This window comes from Crinia signifera, chromosome 8, assembly GCF_055691185.1.
Source record: "Crinia signifera chromosome 8, ASM5569118v1, whole genome shotgun sequence".
Taxonomy (NCBI): Eukaryota; Metazoa; Chordata; class Amphibia; order Anura; family Myobatrachidae; genus Crinia; species Crinia signifera.
This window is the reverse complement of record NC_139224.1, coordinates 22,772,552-22,792,273: the sequence shown is the minus strand read 5'-3', so window position 1 is coordinate 22,792,273 and position 19,722 is coordinate 22,772,552. Positions and strand designations below refer to the sequence as shown.

General features: G+C 45.0%; 1 protein-coding gene across 8 annotated transcripts in view; it reads right to left on the bottom strand.

Annotated features, from left to right (window-relative positions):
* The window catches only part of FOXP1 (forkhead box P1), a 552,073-nt gene that overhangs the window by 343,334 nt on the left and 189,017 nt on the right, over nucleotides 1-19,722 (bottom strand). The window lies entirely within an intron of this gene.

The following is a 19,722-nucleotide window of genomic DNA, read 5'->3' as shown; positions in this document are numbered from 1 at the left end:
TTGTCCTATATTTACAAACCACTGACATATCTTGCACCTCTGTACATAGACGGGATCATGATAAAAATAAATAACATCCAAGAGCATGAGACTAAGGTAACTGCTGCGCTGTAAAATATAATACAAAAAATAAAAAATGTGAAAAATAAAAATGGTAATTTTTTTGTGATCATTGATAGGTTTGCCAGTGAAGAACCTGGAGTAGATATTTAATGTCATCTTTGGATTTGGGAAACTATTTAATATTGCAATGGAAATGATTTAAGTCTGTTGTGATTCAATCACAACCACCACCGGCCCTCCCCTGACTAATGTGCTCTAGAAACCCCATTAATCTTGTAGTGCATGGATTCTATCAGCTATCGCCTGTCATGTCTGTGACCTGAGCAGAGGAGATGGACCGTACAGGCCAACCAAATAGCGATTCCTCAAATCAGAGGGCGATATACAGTAGATGAATGCGTCATCATCCAAAATAAAATAAAAATTCCACATTAGCACTACGGGGCTAATTCACCCAGTTTTTGTTAATTGGAGCCAATAGAAATATGTAGGTTTAATAGAAAAGTGAAAATACATTTTACAGGGGTATGGGGGTCATTGGGTTGACCAACATTAGCCAACGTGCAGTGGGGTCGACCATTGAAAGTCAACAGGCCTTAGGACGACACCTGAAATAGGTCGACATGGCTATGATCGACAAGGTTGGAAGGTCAACACCAACATTAGGTCGACAAGGACAAGGTCGACAGTCAAAAGGATGACATGAGGTTTTCCCTTTTTGTTGTCCTGATTGTCAACAGTCGACATGGACACCAGCAAAGTGTACCGCTGCACTCGGGCTTTCTGGGGCGCGGGGGCTTTCTGAGCTCGTCACACTCTTCTATTCTCCCATCATGCCCTAGTGGATGGTAGGGCATGAAATACCGCCTGTCGGCACATGTCGGCTATAAAAAACTTCCTTTTGACTGTCGACCTTCCCATTGTCGACATAATGCTTGTGACAACCTCTTTCAGGTGACAACGTAAGGCGCGTTGACCTTCAGTGGTCGAGCCAATGCATGTCGGCTTTTATAGGACCGTATCCCTTTTACAGAACCAAAAGCCCAACTAAGACCTTTACAAGGTACACCATAATATATCACTGTTTTGATGGTAGTTTGAACAAAAAAGAACAAAAAATTAAGGTGGGAGGTCATTCCTAGATCAGAGGGGTCAATTTACTAAGAGGGGATGTTGGCTATGAGCAACGAATCAGATCTATCCATTAACTTCTATAAGGTTCTAAACAAATAAGTAGAATCTGATTGGTTGCTAGGGGCAACATCCTATCTTCAATAGGACTCCATCTATTGTATATTTACCATAGAGCACAGGTTCTCAAAGTCGGTCCTCAGATAATAATTAGTTCCACCTGTGGATCTTCTAAAATGTGTTAGTGATGAGTGCACCTGCCTGGTGACCTGGAAACCGTGAACGTGTGGGGTCCTCAGGACTGACTTTGAGAACCACTGCCATAAAGAATCAACTTAGAATATACAGTCTCTGAAAACGAGGCATCTGACTACTGCAAGTTGCCCACTAAAGCCTTACGTGCTTCATGCCTTTTAATACTGCTTTCAGACCGCAAAACTGGCTTTGACCAGGTATTTTAAAACTTTTCTAAAAACGGGTCTGCCGGCTAAAACCCCTTTCACACCGCAGGTCTTTAAACGGTATTTCAATGCAGTTTTTGTCCTTAAACGGTATTTCAATGCAGTTTTTGTTTCTTCACAACACTGAACCCATTTTAACCCATAGACGGGTAGGACCCTGCTTTATTACCGTTTACAAATACCAGTTCAATAGAACCGGTAAATTCACTCTGCACCTTTCAGACTGCACAAATTACCATTTTAAAACGGTAAAAAAACTGAAAAATAACAGGTAAAAAGTGCGGTCTGAAAGTTGTATAATATGGATGGCAGAAGAAGGATTCCATTTGCTGCATCATTAAAATGTACAGGACAGTGGGGAGAAAAAAACACAAGAAATTATTTGTATCAATATGTACAAAAGTCATTTGGTACTTGTTTCCTAGCACGGCCACAACGATTTAGATCGTTGTGGTCGTAAGATAAAAAATCGGATCGATCGCATCGCATGCGATTTGGTCGCATACGATGCGACCGATCCGACCGACCGATTTTTCACCCGATTTTTTTTTTTTTTTCACCAGATTTGTTTCAATTGCCCCCCCAAATGTTACTAAGTGGGCTAGACCCCACGATAGACGTCAACCCGAAGCGTGGCGAGCGCAGCGAGCCCGCGAGGGGCGGTGGTGCGCGTCCTCCGACCTTTTCATTCCCCTACTATCCACTAGGGCGTGGAGTGAGAATAGAATAGTGTGGCGAGCGCAGCGAGCCACCGAGCCCGAAGCGTGGCGAGCGCAGCGAGCCCCGCGAGGGGACGCGTCTAACTTCACAGGTATACGCGTCCCCTCGCGGGGCTCGCTGCGCTCGCCACGCTTCGGGCTCGGTGGCTCGCTGCGCTCGCCACACTATTCTATTCTCACTCCACGCCCTAGTGGATAGTAGGGGAATGAAAAGGTCGGAGGACGCGCACCGCCGCCCCTCGCGGGTTCGCTGCGCTCGCCACGCTTCGGGTTGACGTCTATCGTGGGGTCATGGCGGGCACATAAAAAATGTGAAATGGGTCATATTGGGCCATTTCACCTTTTTTATCATTTTACCCTATGTGAGATGGACTTAATCAAGTCCATCTCATCTTGTGCCATTATAATGGCACAAGACCGACGCGATCCTCCCGATTTCAATGTTAAAAGTTTTTTTAACATTGAAGTCTATGGAAAAATCGGGTCAATCGGTAGGTCGCATCGCGGCCGATTTTAATTGGTCGCGACCGACCGATTGACCCGATTTCTGTCAATCAAAGTGAAAAAATTGTAAAAAATCGGCCACATCGTGAGGATCGTGTCCCTTAATTAAGAGCCACGATCACTCACGATTGTGGCCGTTCTAGGAAACAAGTACCAGTCATTTTTTTCTGATCCAGGGACAGAAATACTATATTGACTTACAAAACAAGCAAGACTACTAAACATAGTATACAAGCATAGTATGATACAGTCATCTGTCACTATTCAATCTACGTCAATTCCCCCAGTGCCGTCCACACCCCAAACACATCCTACGACAGTGCCACAAAACCCAACCAGAATCATTTTTGTTTCCTGCCCTGCAAATTTCAAAGCACCTGCTACAGAGGAACAGTGCTACATAATATTCTGTCTGTATGCTGACAATCTGCATGTAACACCTCCCTGATCTCTCGCTCTTTCTATAGATGTGTCATTCTTTTACCTATTGGTGGGAGTTAATTAAAACCACAGCCATGTTTGTGGTACATACTTTCTTATATTCTCGTACCGTGTTGCCCCAATAATTAGACCTACCCTTACTTCTGGAGAAATAAGCCCTACCCACAAAATAAGAACCTAGCTAAATTTAAAATGGTTGCGTCAGTTAAAGATTTACCAGTGGCATCCAATCAAAGCTGCAGCGTCTCATAGTGAGCGCGCATCCTCCCATCGTTTTCTGTGAATGACGCTTGCATGCGGAATTTGGTTTATGGACACTTATGATGATGCTGTTGAAGAAGATGACCTTTTTGAATAATAAATGCTGTTAATGTTAATTAAAATAAGACCTACCCCAAAAATAAGCCCTGTGGTGTATTTTTGGACAAAAAAGTAAATAAGACAGTGTCTTATTATGGGGGAAACACGGTAGACAGTCATTGTGCCGACTTTTAGGATAAAGAGAATCAGGTTAGACTGTGCTAATCCATACAGAGGACATATTCGGAATGGGATGAAGTTACAATCCGGACGGTCGGAATCCCGGCGTTCGAAATCCCGACGCCGGAATCTCAACACTTTCTCCCTCTATGGGTGTCCACAATTTAGTATCACTCCCTTGGGAACTATACGGATATAAAAGTGCCACTGTCCTGGGAGGGGATATTTCATAAATACCCCTGACAAAAAACACAAAATCCATATTTACACTTTATGTGACGATAAACATTAATTTCTGGGCCACCAACATAAATGAGTCCCTTAATATAATTATAATTATACGACAGTTCCATCCCTTATGCGCTGCGAAATTCTAATATTAGAATCAAAATCGGCAGTTAATGCCGACAGGTAACCAACCTCAAGTGACCTGGCCGACTGCCAATTAATTTCTTAGCTCAGAAATTCTAGATTCGAGAATTAAGAAAGTAGTCTAACAAACATTTGTTTCCATCGCCCCCTCCCCCCAACCGAAAGGCAAACACCTGTCTGAGTGATTTATTAAAACGGAGATTGTTTGACCTTCCAGTAACTCACCCACAGGGGCCAGTAATTCAATCACTTCGACACATAACTTTGTACAGTTTACAACAACACATGCAGCTCCCAACTGGTCCGAAGAGGCGGCTGGGAGAAACTCTGCCAGCCGTACCCGCCACTGATACCGCACATACAAACTCTGCCCAAACTATTTCCTACCGACAACTCGTAATATTCCCATAGTAGGAAGTCTGATGCGGGGAAAATAAATATTATGTTCTGTACGTGTGCGAAACAGACCATGACATTTATACAGTGTACAGGATAAAAGCTTGCGGAGAGCTATAGAGCTTAGCTTCTGCCATATTACAGACAGTGGGGCAAATAATTTAGGCCCTTATTCAGATTGAAGCGGTACGGCCCGCATGCGGCCGTACCGCCGATGTTTTCTCTCTGCACATGCGCAGAGGTCACTCTGCGCATGTGCAGGGGAAATCTCCGTTTAAAAAAATTAGACGCCGCAAAGGGGGCGTATAGGGGCGTGAGGGGCTTCAGTCCCTCATTTCCCTATGTATACGCCCCGCGTTTCATGGGCGTTCCCATGCAAACGCGGGGCGTACGCATGGTAATGAGGGCATGACGCCACTCATGGGGGCGGAAAGCTGACGTCGCCGGATGTCAGCTTTCAGCCCCCATACAAGCTACCACACGGACAATCGTCCGTGTGGTCTCAGCTTGCGGGAGCTGCCGCGGCGTGCGGCCCTGCCTTCGATGGTCGTCGACCATCGAATGCAGGGGGCAGCTCCCACCATGGTGGAGGCGTACGCCTCCACCATTTTCGTGCGGATCGCCAGCCGTCCGTGTACGGACGGCCGTGGCGATCCGTAGCGTGGGCGGGGATTCGTCTGGTGCGGTCGGAGCCGCATATGCGGCTCGACCGCACCAACCAGAATAAGGGCCTTAAGCCTGGTAAACTGATGAAAAAGCGGTAAAAAAAAAGGAAAGTGATAACGCACCAGCCAATCAACTCCTAACTGTCATTTTTCCAAACACAGTTGGGAGGTATAGCTTTTATCACTTTATCAGGCTTAAGACAGCTGTCCCTGTATTCGATAAAATGACAGTTAGGGGCAGATTTGGTCAGTACTTTTATCTCTCAACTCAATCTCTATACTCAGTCTGAGAAATCTCTCCACTTTATCTCTCTTCATGCCTTGATAATTTACCGGATAGTGTCCTGCTATATCCCCTGATGGGGTAAATTTACTAAGATGTGTATTCTACTTCAAATGTGATGTTGCTATAGGCAACCAATCAGAAACTACTTCTTATTTATTTAACACCTTGTAGAATATAGTAGACAGGATCTGATTGGCTGCCCATACCAACATACCATGTGAAGTAGAATACACGTCTTAGTAAATTTCTCCCCGATGTGTTCTAATCAGTCGGATATAAAGTAAGGAATAGAACACAAAGACTAGGTTTAGTTTCACACTTCCCTTTCCATGTGTAATAGATACAGTGCACCATTTACCTCTCTACCATGTACACAGTCAACAAGACAAAACGGATCTCTACTTATTGCAACAGCGGTCAAGCATGCCTGACAACATCTGACAGCAAAGGGGGTTGGCAGGAAGGTTTTTCCACTAAATAAAGTAAATCCGAGTCATTCAGGGCACGTGATGCATGGCTAATCAAATAAGATAAGGTTTGTTTTTGTAGATTTTCCTTGAAGACATTGCAAAAAGTCACCAGCCACAACCTACGACACCTGAGAAGCAAACAAGTGCATTACTTATACACAAATCGCCAAGATAATCACATTTATACCGTGTGATATTCTTGCGGAATACCATGGGAACAAGTAGACCTAGCTCTATCTGGTCCTTTTAAACAGTCCCGCGACAGTACAAAATACGGAGAAACACAGAAGGGTTTTAATCGAAAATAATATTAATGGTACTTGTTTCCTAGCACGGCGCCCATCTCGTTGATTGTATGCCTTAAGTTTAAGGTACTTAAGGCATACAATCAACGCGATGGACCCGATTTTCTGTCAATCACCAGCTAATTTGCTGGTGTAATAAGGGGTCGCGATGCGACCAACGCGATCAGCGCGATTTTCCCATAGGGAACAATGTTAAATTATTTGTAAAGTGAAAATCAACGTAATCAACCCGATTTTATATAGGTGACAATGTGAAATGGGCCAATATGGCCCATTTCACATTGAATATGGTTAAAAAGTATGTTTAATCCCCCCCCCCATTGTTAACGCCACCCCACTATTGACGCCAACCCGAAGCGTGGCGAGCGAAGCGAGCCCACGAGGGGCGGCGGTACGCGTCCTCCGACCTGTTCATACCGCTAGTATCCACGTCGGCGTGGAGTTGATTTTATAAAGTGTGGCGAGCGTAGCGAGCCACCGGGCCCGAAGCGTGGCGAGCGCAGCGATCCCCGCGAGGGGACGCGGATACCTGTGAAGCCCGCGAGGGGACGCGGATACCTGTGAAGGTATCCGTGTCCCCTCGCCACGCTTTGGGCACGGTGGCTCGCTGCGCTCGCCACACTTTATAAAATCAACTCCACGCCGACGTGGATAGTGGGGGTATGAAAAGGTCGGAGGACGTGTACCGCTGCGCTCGCCACGCTTCGGGTTGGCATCAATAGTGGGGTGGCGTTACAAATGGGGGGGGGGGCATTTAAAACATGAGGGGGGGGGGGGTGGTATTAAAATGGGGGGTTTTGGGGCTTTTTACATTGAAATCAATGTAAAATAGTGTCTCAGGGACCATTTTACATTGATTCCGATGTAAAAATCGGGTCGATCGCATCGCATGCGATTTGGTTGGCATGCGATGGACGCGATTTTTCCAACCCGATGGGTACAACCAAAATCGGTGGCACCGTGCTAGGAAACAAGTACCATATTAATATCTGAAAAATATTATTACACAATAAATTTATACAGTGCCTTAAATGTGAAGCGTGAATTTTGTTAATTTATTACAGGCATCTTAATAATGCAGTATTGTGATGGGAACACCTTCAAAGTGGTTCTAAAATCCATTTAACAAATCCCTTTTAAGTATAAAAGTAATGGTTGAATTTAATGGCAACATTGTATATTATTTCAATTGTTTTCCATTTAAACGGCAACCAAAGTAATTTGTTAAAATATTAACTTTTTTGCTAATATATTGCTCTTAACTAAAACAGACAATATTTTTCAGCTCATTTTAATAAGAGAGAGAGAGACAACTTTTTACCGATCGAGATAACCACATTTGATCTAATTTTGGGTTGGTTAAAATGATTTGTATGGTGCCCACTCACGGTGCGATGTGCATTTTGCACTAGATCACATAGCATCTGGTTCAAAACGCATGTGATGTGTTTAAAAAAAAGTGCTTTTTGAACTAGATGCGATGCGATGCGATTTAGCACAAAATGTACGGGCTGCACATACTTTTTGTATTTTGGGAGCGCAGAAAACAGATAAAATATAAAGCGTTAAACACAGCGCACAGCATTGCAAAAATGATATTTGTGTCCAATAACAGACAGCTGCTGATCGTTAAATGGAGTCAGGCTATGGGGATACATTTAAACCTATTGCTGCAAAAAAATAAAAAACACAGGGTCGGAAGTTCGACACAAGCATTTGGTCGACAATGGGAAGGTGGACAGTCAAAAACGTAGACATAGTCAACAAGGAGTACAATGCGTCCGCAACATTTAGGGTTGTCTGCTTTTCTTATGTATTTTGTATTATCTGCAGATGTAAAGAACTTTGAACTGAAGTAGTGCTATATAATATCATCATATAAGATTTCCCCCCCTTTCCGCGCAGCATCTAGGTGCACCAGCACGGCGGTGTACCGTGGCGTTGTTATGTGTAGATGACAGGTACTCTGTAAATATATAGGACGGAAGTATAAAATGCAGACCATTATCCAGGCAAGCTTTGACTTTACAGAAGAGCAAGTGCTGGGCATTGTAGTAGACTAGGAAATGAAAACAAGACCTTGAATGGAAAGCAGCCATTGTGCTTTGGTTTGAAGTCCACGGCATTTCTAGTATAGCCAACATTTAACGGTTATTTTGAATGTGGGTTTGAAAACAAAAAACAAACAAACAAAAAAACATTAAAAAAAGCAGAGAGGTTACATATTAAAAGTCAAGTCCATAAACATACCAGTCAAACACAGAAAACAAGATCTCTGCAACAAGTGTTGAAATGAAAACTGTAAAACTCTAAAAGGTGCCCACACAAGGACCTTTATTCAGATCTGATCGCAGTACAAATTTGTTTGGAAAATGGGAAAAAACGTGTGCACTGCAGGTGGGGCAGATGTAACATGTGCAGAGAGTTAGATTTGTGTGAGTTATTTTGTTTCTGTGCAGGGTAAATACTGGCTGCATTATTTTTACACTGGAATTTAGATTTCAGTTTCAACGCACCCCACCCAAATTTAACTCTCTCTGCACATGTTACATCTGCCCCACCTGCAGTGCACATGGTTTTGCCCATTTTCCAAACAAATTTGTACTGCGATCAGATCTGAATAAGGGCCATGGTGTGATATGTGCAGTGTGCGCTTTGTACTAGATCGCATTGTATATCGTTCAAATCCCATGCGATACTCTAAAACAGCGTGCGATCTGGACTAGGGGCCTAATTCAGTTCTGTTCGGAGGACTGCAAATTTGCAACCCACGCGGACATCGATAAACCAGCTGCGAGCACCGGGCACGGGGTAAGAGAAATTATTGAGGGATTAGTGCAGGGGTAATTTGCCTGGATGGCGGCATTACCTGCTCGATAGGCTCCGAAATGATGCAGCTTAGTGGACAGGTCTGAATCGGGCCATAGATGTGATGTGACCCTAGATGTGATTACTGCCTGTCCGTACTTTGTGTGGGAGCGCACGTCATCGCAAGACATACAGAATCACAGTGATATTTGAATTATATGTGATGAGTTTCAAAATTTCAAAATGCATGACGCTTCCATTTATGGAGGTTTATGTACCATCTGGCAATTTTTACTAAATAATGGTCTGCTTCTATGCTTTCCCAGAAGTCCGGTATATCATCAGAGGAGAATCCATGTAGATGCATTTGCAGGGACTGTGGGCAGTATTCAATGAGGCTGATTCGCCATGTTCTACGGTGAATGTGTGCTATTTTCATGCTCGAAGGTGAATCTTTTTACTGAAAAAGTGAATCACCCTATTCAACGTGCAATATTCGCCTATGGCGAACAGTGAATGAAGGACAATTCGGTTTTTCAATGGGTTTTTCAATGTGATTCGCCGTGAGTGTATTCAATGAGAAGTTGACGAATTGCTTTCTAAGTGATTTTCGCCGTGTGTCACAGTGTAGCAATCGCCATCTTTTTATGGTGAAGTGGAATGTGAACTTTTAAAATAAAGGAGTTTTTTTAATTTGGTGTAAAAAAAAAATCAGAAATTTTATTATCTGAAGAGGCATGCTATTTTTATTCATGTGCTTACAGCACATGAATATATATTTAATTACATATTTTTATTTTTTTTTACACATAACAGCGAGCAGGGGGCCGAGAGCCGCTCATTACATATTTATATATTCACTGCTCCCGCTCTAAATATGCACGATCGGGAGCAGTGCTAGCGGCTCCTACATGGTCCCCTGCTAGCTCTCCCGGGGGGCAGCTTGTGCTGCCTGGGTTCCGGGGAGCCCTCCTCCCCCCCACATACATTCCGGGGCAGGCAGGGAGACTTCCATCTCCCTGCCTGCCGCCGTCCCCCGGCTCCCTGCGGCGTCCGCAGCAGGGGTTAAGAATCGCCGTCAGGGGCAGCTAGCCTCTGCGGTACTGAATAGAGTGACAGCTAGGGCTGGCAGCGAAGGCTCCAGCCCTCCGGAACACGGCGACAGTGCAGCGAATCCTAAACAGGATTCACTGCACATGCCGAATTTTGTCATTGAATACTGCCCTGTGTGTCATGGATTCAGTACATGAGGTCTCTCTGTATACAGATACACAGAATACACAGCCTGCCTGGATGATAAACAGTAAAGGAAGAGGAAAAAGAATTTGCACTATGGATGCACACCTAGAAAGATATTTTTTTTAAAGTTTGGTACTTTATTGAACTACTTGTTTAAGAAATAAGGGAGAGTTGATCCGTGTTCGTTGAATTTATAAGTCGATAAGACTTACAAATTCAACAAACACGGATCAACTCTCCCTTATTTCTTAAACAAGTAGTTCAATAAAGTACCAAACTTTTTAAAAAATATCTTTCTAGGTGTGCATCCATAGTGCAAAGTCTTTTTCCTCTTCCTTGATTGTACCTTACCAATTTTTGCCCGGATAGCACCCCCGCCACCGAGAAAATTTATGAAAAGGCGGTCCCTATAGACCCAAAATAACCAGAAGGGTCAGAATTATCAGTGTGCGGATTGTTACCTCCACCTCCCCCGAACCCCATTTTTGCATGGATGATAAACAGACCTTACAGGGAAGCAATGAAGCAAGCAGAGCAATCTGCAGGGGAGGCGTTTACCCGATCTCCGGGCTTCGAAGATTAGCAGCCCAGCAATCAGTTCTGAATCGGGCACAAAGGCCATGATTCTGATTGACTCGGTAGGCTGCGAAGCCAACCCGGCGATTACATGCCCCCCTGCATCCCCTCGCATGTGCCCGCAGCCATAATAATCATTTGATAGTTGCCAACCATCGAATGATTTCTCCAGGGCTCGCAAAGTCAGTGGAGACTTATATTTGCGGGCTTCCGGGTGAAGACACGGCGGGTGGCTGATGTCATGTGATGTCATGTGACGTCATGTGCCGCCAGCCGCCTACCCCCACGACATATTGGCACACCTGCACTCCCATGGGTATGCCCAGCATTTTCATGGGGATGCCCAGGAAACGCTGGGCGTTCCAACAGGCGACACCCGACCTCGCCGCCACACGCCCCCGGCCCGCACCGCTCTGTGCATCTGGCCCGGCGACATTGTAAATTCCTGCGGCCGTTCGCACAGTGGACCTGCACATGCGTACCATCCACAAACCATCAGCACAGGGCTGAATTCACCCCCCCTCCGCCCAAATGAGAATGACCTACATAGTAGCTACACACTGCGATTTCACAAACGATATCGTCAGCGGCCACATCCGGGAGCAGAACGGTAGTTGACGAAATCCTGAGATTGAGCTGCATGTACAGACAACAGAGAAGGTCGCCATGACCCATAGAAGTGAGCATCGGCAATGATATAGCGCATACACACTAGACTAAACAAACGTAAAAGGTCGATGTCGTGAATATCGTTTAAAATAGCCTCTAATGTGCATACAGATTAACATACAGGGGAACAACAATTCAAAACTAAAATGAACTCTGTACTCTGGGTCTTGAATGAATATAAATAAATAAAAAAAGTGCCACCCTGATGAAATGTACCTTGTGCACTTTGAAACGTTGGTCTTATCTCTGTATTTCTATTACATGATTTTTATATAACAAGACCGAGTGCTGTTCATTTCATTATGGACTGTTTATACAGTAGGTAGGAGGACAGATCTTTAATAGGCTAAAAGAACATATATGGGTGAATAGATAGATAGTCAGAAGTAAGTCTGCAGAAAGCCAGCCTCCAGTATTTGGAGGAACAGATCCCAACGCCGGCTTCGGCTGTGAGTCACACACAAACAGGTAGAAGCCAGCAACATATTTTGTCTCTTTTTCCCACCGTCAATAAGCCCTCCTGAATAAACATTGTCTCCCCAACTTCCACACAGTCCTGCAGGAAGATGGCCGGTCTGGATTGATGCTTTGTTAGTGAGGCCTTGAGAAGGGCTGGCGGATTCCGCAGACAAATGAGGTTTTATGCACTTCCACTTACAGGAGATTTCTACTGAATATTCTGGATGCTGGACTACAGTGTGTGCCCTGGAACGCTCGCAGTTCAAACAACTCTGGAGGAAAATTCGCTTTTTATATTAATATTAAATTAGGCTATTATCTCATCGGGACTGTTCTGAGTTTCATACTTGTAACCTAGAATACAGAGCACTGCTAACTTTAAAGAAACAGGAGGAAAAGCTGAGCCCCGGGGTTAAGCTCTTTATTACAGGCACATCGATTATATGCCTTTTATTATTTGTCCAACACACAGATCTGGTTGATGGTTCTGGAGTAAATTGTTGCACCTACAAACCCTTATCGGGCAGATTTAACAATTAGTGATATTCATGTTATCGCTTGTGTCAAAGTTGAATGCGTCTACACACAGCTTAGAGCAGGCATGTCCAAACTGTGGCCATCCAGCTGTTGTGAAACTACACATCCCAGCATGCCTTGCCATGGTTTTAGCATTCCCTAATATCAAAACTGTGGCAAGGCATGACAGCTGGAGGGACACAGTTTGGACATGCCTGCCTTAAGGCCCCCATACACTAGCCGATTTTGGTCCGATTTCGGCCAGATCCGACTGATCTGGCCGAAATCGGACCAAAATCGGCTAGTTTTGATGTCCCCTCAGATCCGATGCGCGGTCCCGTGCGCATCAGATCTGCGTCGGATGGTCGGACCTGCTGCACGTCCGACCACCCGACTTGGGACCTAGTGGGGCGGCGCGGCGGTGGAGGGAGCAAGGGGGCTGGGGACGCTGCGGGGGACACAGGCGGCATAGAGCCGGGCAGGGAGAGCCGGGAGCTGTCAGTACTGAATAATTAAAAAAAGCCCATACAATGAATGGGCTGCCTGTGATTGGCTGAGCGCTCTCTCAGCCAGTCAGAAATTGGCTGAGAGAGCGCTCAGCCAATCACAGGCTGCCCATTCATTGTATAGGCTTTTTTTTCTAGCACTGACAGCTCCCGGCTCCCTCTGCCCGGCTCTATGCCGCCTGTGTCCCCCGCAGCGTCCCCAGCCCCCCCCTGCTCCCACCAGCAGCCCTGCTCTGTAGCCCCCCCCCCCCCCCCCCTGCTCCCTGGGTTTTTTACATGTGATAAATCGAGACGATTTATCACATGTAAAAAATGGCACATCAAGTGCCAATCTAATCAAGCTCCCCCGGGGAGCAGCCGGGGAAGCTCAGGGGGGAAGTCGGGGGCGACTTGTCCTAAGGACAAGTCGCCCTAGTGTATGGGGGCCTTTAGAGTATCATGGCCGCCATTTGCGTTCGTGTATTTACGTAAAGTGCGTACGGGAGTGAGAGAATATGCGCTTGTAAATGGCAGATGTTACACATAGTCTTATACTTATACTCTCATAATATTAAAACAAAGTAATTTAGCTTAACATGCACTAAACATAGTAAAAGGTTAAAACATATCTTCTTTCACTCATGTTTGGTATCACTGGGTTTGGCTTCGCATGCGCAGGATTCCGGTGACTGAAGGGAAATAGTAGTACGTATTATTCGCAGGTTATGAACCATAGTAATAATAATGAAAGTATTGCCACATGGAAAGGGGACATATAATAGTCAGTTTGAACCAGCTTCTCGGCAGGACCCCCAGGGCAAGGTAACGAGCGTGGGACAAAGATACAACTGTGCATCTGGACTAAGCCAATCAGAAGAGGTGAAAGCTGACCCCCTGACCAATGGAAGATCTCCTGGATCCTAATGTTTGTCCCTTTAAATTACTGGTCCCTGGGCCAGGAGCTCACTACGCTGTGATCAATCTGGACTACAGACTCCTGGCCCAGGAAGCACTGCGTATGTATGACGGGAACGGTTACTTTGGGTGTGGTATAGGGGTCCGACAGTCGGGATCCCGACAGTCATTATCTCGACTGGCCGGATCCAGACAGTATGGTGAGCGCAACTAAGCCCCTTGCGGGCACGGTGGCTCGCTACGCTGTGCTACCTATTCTATTCTCCCTCTATGGGGGTCGAGGGAAAATAGCAGGTGGCCGTCGGGAACTCGGCTCTCGGTGTTTTGACAGTCAGGATCCCGATGTCGGGTGAATGCCTGTCGGGACCACCCGTTACTTTTGTATTGGTGTAGTTGTATATTGCTGATTGTACTTGCGTTTGTTATCCCCTGTGAATGTTATATATTATTGTAATATTGTATCAATGATTCATATTGTGTGACTACTGTGTTACATTGTTACCCCTTTGTGTCCCCTGGGAATAAATACATATGGTTATTGGTTTGGACCTTTAATCTAAATGTATCCATCTGTCTCGGCTGAGTGCTTTCATTAATCTCAGTTATTTCATTAAGGTTTAAGTGTTAATTGCGGTTAACCATATACAGCCATAAAGGTATAATGAGAGCATCACAAACGCTACGTGGTGCTATCGCAAGGTCACACGGCCCCTAAGCTTGCGTGTTGTATGGTCAGACCTATCCAGTCTAGCCAATGCCATTTGGTGGATCTTGGCGATCCAGCCAGGCAGTGCAATGGACCATTGAGTGCCCGTGTTAAGTTTACAAACGCAATCTCTGATGCAGGACCGCTTCTGTACATGATATTAGAAATCAGAACCGAACTTGCTAAGGTATGTGAACCGTGCCATATTTTCTTGAGTGATAGAACATGCTTTATTTCATTAAATACTTTTGGGAGGAAAACTTGATTCCTACTACTGTCTGGAGAAAAGGAACAAATAATGATTGAATGATTGTTACACAGGGGGGGGGGGAGGGGGGCTTCCCCAGGAGGTGCTTCCCTCAGATGCATTCAGTCATCTCTTATTCATGCTGATGCTAAAAATAACCATTTTTACAGTATGATAAACTTCAATAACTTTCTTTATTAATCAGAAGCAGTAATAGCTTATTTACACACAAGAACCAGAGCCACCCAATTCCTCAAATCTTGTATTGAAAAGAAAAAAAAAATGTACCAAAAACAACAGGTGGCGACTGCCTGCAGTGGTAAGCATCACTGTCTTAAGGTTCGTACACACTGGTTTGGATTCTGGTTGACTCGGTATCCAAGTCCCAGAGGACTTGCCCGAGGCCGTGCACACAGTGATCCTGCACATGCACACAAAAGACTGTGCGCGTGCGCAGTCCAACAATCATCGAAACGGGGTCGAATTCGGATTCCGAACAGATCAGAATGACACCTACTGTACGATATGCGGCACACCGTCTGTTGTTGGCGGCGACGAGCAAACGAACAACCCGCGGGTAAACACCGAATGATATCGTGATCGTTCAGTGCCGTCACTTGGACCCTCACCAAACATGCAGTCAATGAAGATATTTGGCAGATAGGCTGCATGTTCAGACAATATGGCTAATTGTTAACAATCCGCGGGAATGGGCATCATTTACAATATAGCGGGTACACACTGAACGATATGCACGAAGATCACGGTATCGTTTATGTGAATATCGTTCGTTAAAATTGAATTGTGCGTTCCCAGCTTTATAGAACTGAGGTCAATTCCTGACGAACTAAAGTGTGTGGAGTCTGTATGGTCTCTCTGTGTTTGTGCTGGTTCCCTACGACTTCCCCGGTTCCTTTACACACACCAAGCAAACTGGCACTTTAATTGACTTCTGATGAATAAAGTTAACCCCAGTGTGTGGGGAATATAGATTGTAAGCTCCATTGCGTGAAATGCGTGACAGAAGTGCTGCAGAATTTGTGCGCTATATAAATAACTAAAATTAATAATGAAGAGGTTATTTTTATCTATACATATATAAAATAATACCAGTGGTATAAAAAAGGGGTCCGGCCACTGTACAGAGTGGGTCAGAGATGCAAGATATGGCAGAGTTGCATAACATTAAGGGGGTAGAGGACATGGCGTTAATGAAAAAAAAACTGTGGTCAGTTCCGGGAGCCCACCACAGACAGGTGTATGCCGGTCACACCATGGGCATGGCGAGCGGGTAGAAGGATAACATTCAAGTAATGCTAATTGTACACCCAAACCCGGGTCCCTCAGTTACGTAAAGCAAAATAGAAAAACAATTATACATCTTCATTTCTGCCACCACTTTGTTAAATAATGAATTAGACTAAGGTGCAAGTGTTGTTTTCGGATTCACAACAAACACTTTGCAACAGGCTCCAAGCTGTTGCTGTGAGGGACCTCGCGGGAAGGATGTGAAAACAATTTCCGCCGCACTCGATAACAGTGTTAAAACCTTTGTAATTACATCAGTCACAAATATGAAGATTTCTTAAACAGATGAATGCGGCTGTTAACACCGACGTAACGCAGGTTGGCACGGAGAAGTGCGCGCCAAGGTCTGCAAGCATGGACCCCATAGAGTTAACGAAGCTCGCTTGCAGGATTGTGTTATTTGTGCGTCTGCATGCCTTTGGTTGCAAACCTATAGAGGGGTTATTACAATGTATGAGTCACACTAATTACCGAACAGTATGTGTGAAATTACACTTAATTAGTTACAATGGGAACACTATTCAAATGGATACAAGGTGCAGGCAAAGTGGTTCAATTGTGAATGCAGACAAAAGCAGCAGCTTCACTGATCCTTGCTGCTAAAGGCATTTATTTGCATGTTCTACCATTCAACCAATGATATTACCGTGTACCAGTCTCCAAGCCTCGCTACCCAGCTATATACGGGGAACAGGATAATATCAAATGTTCTAAAGGACGGTTTTAACCCCCAAATTCAAACCAGATTAACGTCTGTTTATTATTTACTCATGCAGTACCTCCAAACACTGATATGCAGGACAGCAGGATCTGTTGAGCAGTGAAGGTATGAGTCTCTAAAAGGGGCCGGATCCTTGTGGTGAATGGGCGTGGCCTCACTGCAAACCGTCCCCAGGGTTACGGTATAGTGAGTTGACAGTGACTAGGTTGACACCTGAAAATGGTGGACATAGGTCGACACTGGCAGAAGGTCAACATAAACTATAGTTGAGATGGTCATGAGATGTACACTTTTTATGGTGTCTATGTTGACACGGACCCTGTATAAGTGTACCACGTGACGAGCACACGATTCCACTCTCACTCTATGCCCACTTGCATAGTACGAGTCCGACTACAGTAAAAAAAAAAAAAAAAATACACGAAAAACTCGCGTAAACCTTTTGAGTGTCAGCTATGTCAACTTTAAGCTTGTGTCGATGTCTGTCAATGCCGGCCTATGTCAATTATTTTCAGGTGCAGTCACGGTCGACGATTAGTCGATACAGGGACCGTATACCTGGCCCCGGGCTCTCCCTTCAGTGTGAATAGATATACAAATATATGACAATGCTCCCCCCCCCCAGCCATACACATATTTTCTCCTCCAGGGACCAAAACAAATAGGACTGTTGGGATAATTGAAAGGAACTTTATGCCCGCGGTGCATACTTCCATCCCATGCAGTCCCAGTGGTCACTTGCCTGGGAAGGGCTTAGCTGGGGAGGACAACCGGTGGCAGGAATATCTGGAAGAGGGCATCTGGGGGCCTGACTCCAGTTAACAGGACCCTGGTGTTGAGGTCTTCCCCTATACACCAGCCCTCCTGCAAGACTACATTCCTAATAACTGTGTTCCTTGCTGAACATCATGGGCCTTATGTTATGTACTTTGTGATACAAGCACGGCACCATTCCAACGAGTTAGCTGGATGTAACCACTTTGGGTAAATCACCCAAATATTGTGGCTTTATGAGACAAAGTCAGGTATGTTGAGCTGGGGGGGGTTTTGGTGCGAACGTCCGATGGAAGATCTGCTGTACAGGTGGTTATTACATGCCCAGAGCGGTGTGGTATAGGGTTCCGACAGTCGGGATCCCAACAGTCATTAGCTCGACGTCGGGATCCCGATTGCATGGTGAGCGCAACAAAGCCCCTTGCGGGCATGTTGCACTCACCACGCTGCGGGCACGTTGGCTCGCTACGCTCGCCGCCTATTCTATTTTCCCTCATGGGGGTCGTGGACCCCCACGAGGGCGAATAGCTTGTGGCCGTCAAGAACCCGTCTGTCGGTGTTTTAACAGTCGGGATCCCGACGTCGGGTAAATGACTGTCGGGACCCCATCCGACACCCGTCCAGAGAGATGAACAAGAATGAAATCGTTCTTAGCAAACAAATCTGAAATGCTCTGCACTACCTGCAATCACACTTAGCCACCCGGCCGCCTTTCTGCCGACACACTACATATGCGTATGAGTCATCGATTTTAGAGCAGAGGTGAACGCTGTCACTTATCCAACTCCTCAAAATAAGGGAAAGGGAGAGGCTTCCCAATGAAGACACAAGTTCCTGTGTTCTTCCTATCTACAACCCGTCCTCTAGATAAGCCAACGGGATCGCCGCCAGATGAGGTTTATTTTCAGGGCTTTCTTTTTTTATATCTTAAATTGAAAAAACTGCGATACACAGCAAAAAATAAATAAATAACAGCTGTATTCTAAAATAAATTTAGAATAATATATACTACAGTACAATTTAGGGGTTCAGCCGTTAACGACAGCTTGAAGGGTGTCAGATCCGATTTTTTTAAAAGTTGGATCTGTTTTGTCCAAATTCACGGTGGGTTTTTGGCAATCCGTGGTTTTTGCCGATTTATGGACTTTCCGACACTCGACAGCCGGAACGTTGAATTGTGGCTGTCGAGTTACGGTCTGAAGAAATTAAAATGCCCCGGGATTCCGACTACCGGGATGTTCCGATAGTTGGAATCCCGGATTGAATCCATCCCCCCCCCCCCTTAATGTACTCTAATAAAGTTTAATCACTTTAGGAATCAGATTTATTAAGCTCGGTGAAGTGATAAAGTGTCTGGTTATTATCACCGGTCAATCAGCTCCTACCTGTTATTTTTCAAACCAAGCCTGTAACTTCACAGTTAGGAGCTGATTGGCCGGTGATAAAAACCAGACACTTTATCACTTCACAAGCTTAATAAATCTGCCCCTATGGGATTCTCCCGCTAGCGGACTTAACGTTTTTAAAATAACGTATGTTTAATCATATGGCATAGATTTATATATTATAATTTTTTTCACACATATACACACACATCATTAATTTCAAAGGAGTTGTTCGCTACATGTTGGAAGATCATTGTAATGAATCGCGTGAGCGAGCCATATACTGTACCAATCAGGGGACAATACATCATTGATAACTGATACATCAATAATGATTCAATGCATATACTATATGTATATATGCACAAACATACATAACAAAATAACACGACCGACGCGATTTGAGGGCTATTTTTAGCCTTTTCCCCAACAATTAAAAAAACGCGTCCAATGCATGCCCTAAGTTAAGGCATGCGATGCGACCGTTGCGGTGGACGCGATTTTACATAGGGAACAATGTTAAATGGGCCAATGGACCAGATTTTTCATTGTATACCGACCCTTATGGGTATTTTACATGTGAAATGCCCCCCCCCCCCATTGTTAACGCCACCCCACGAT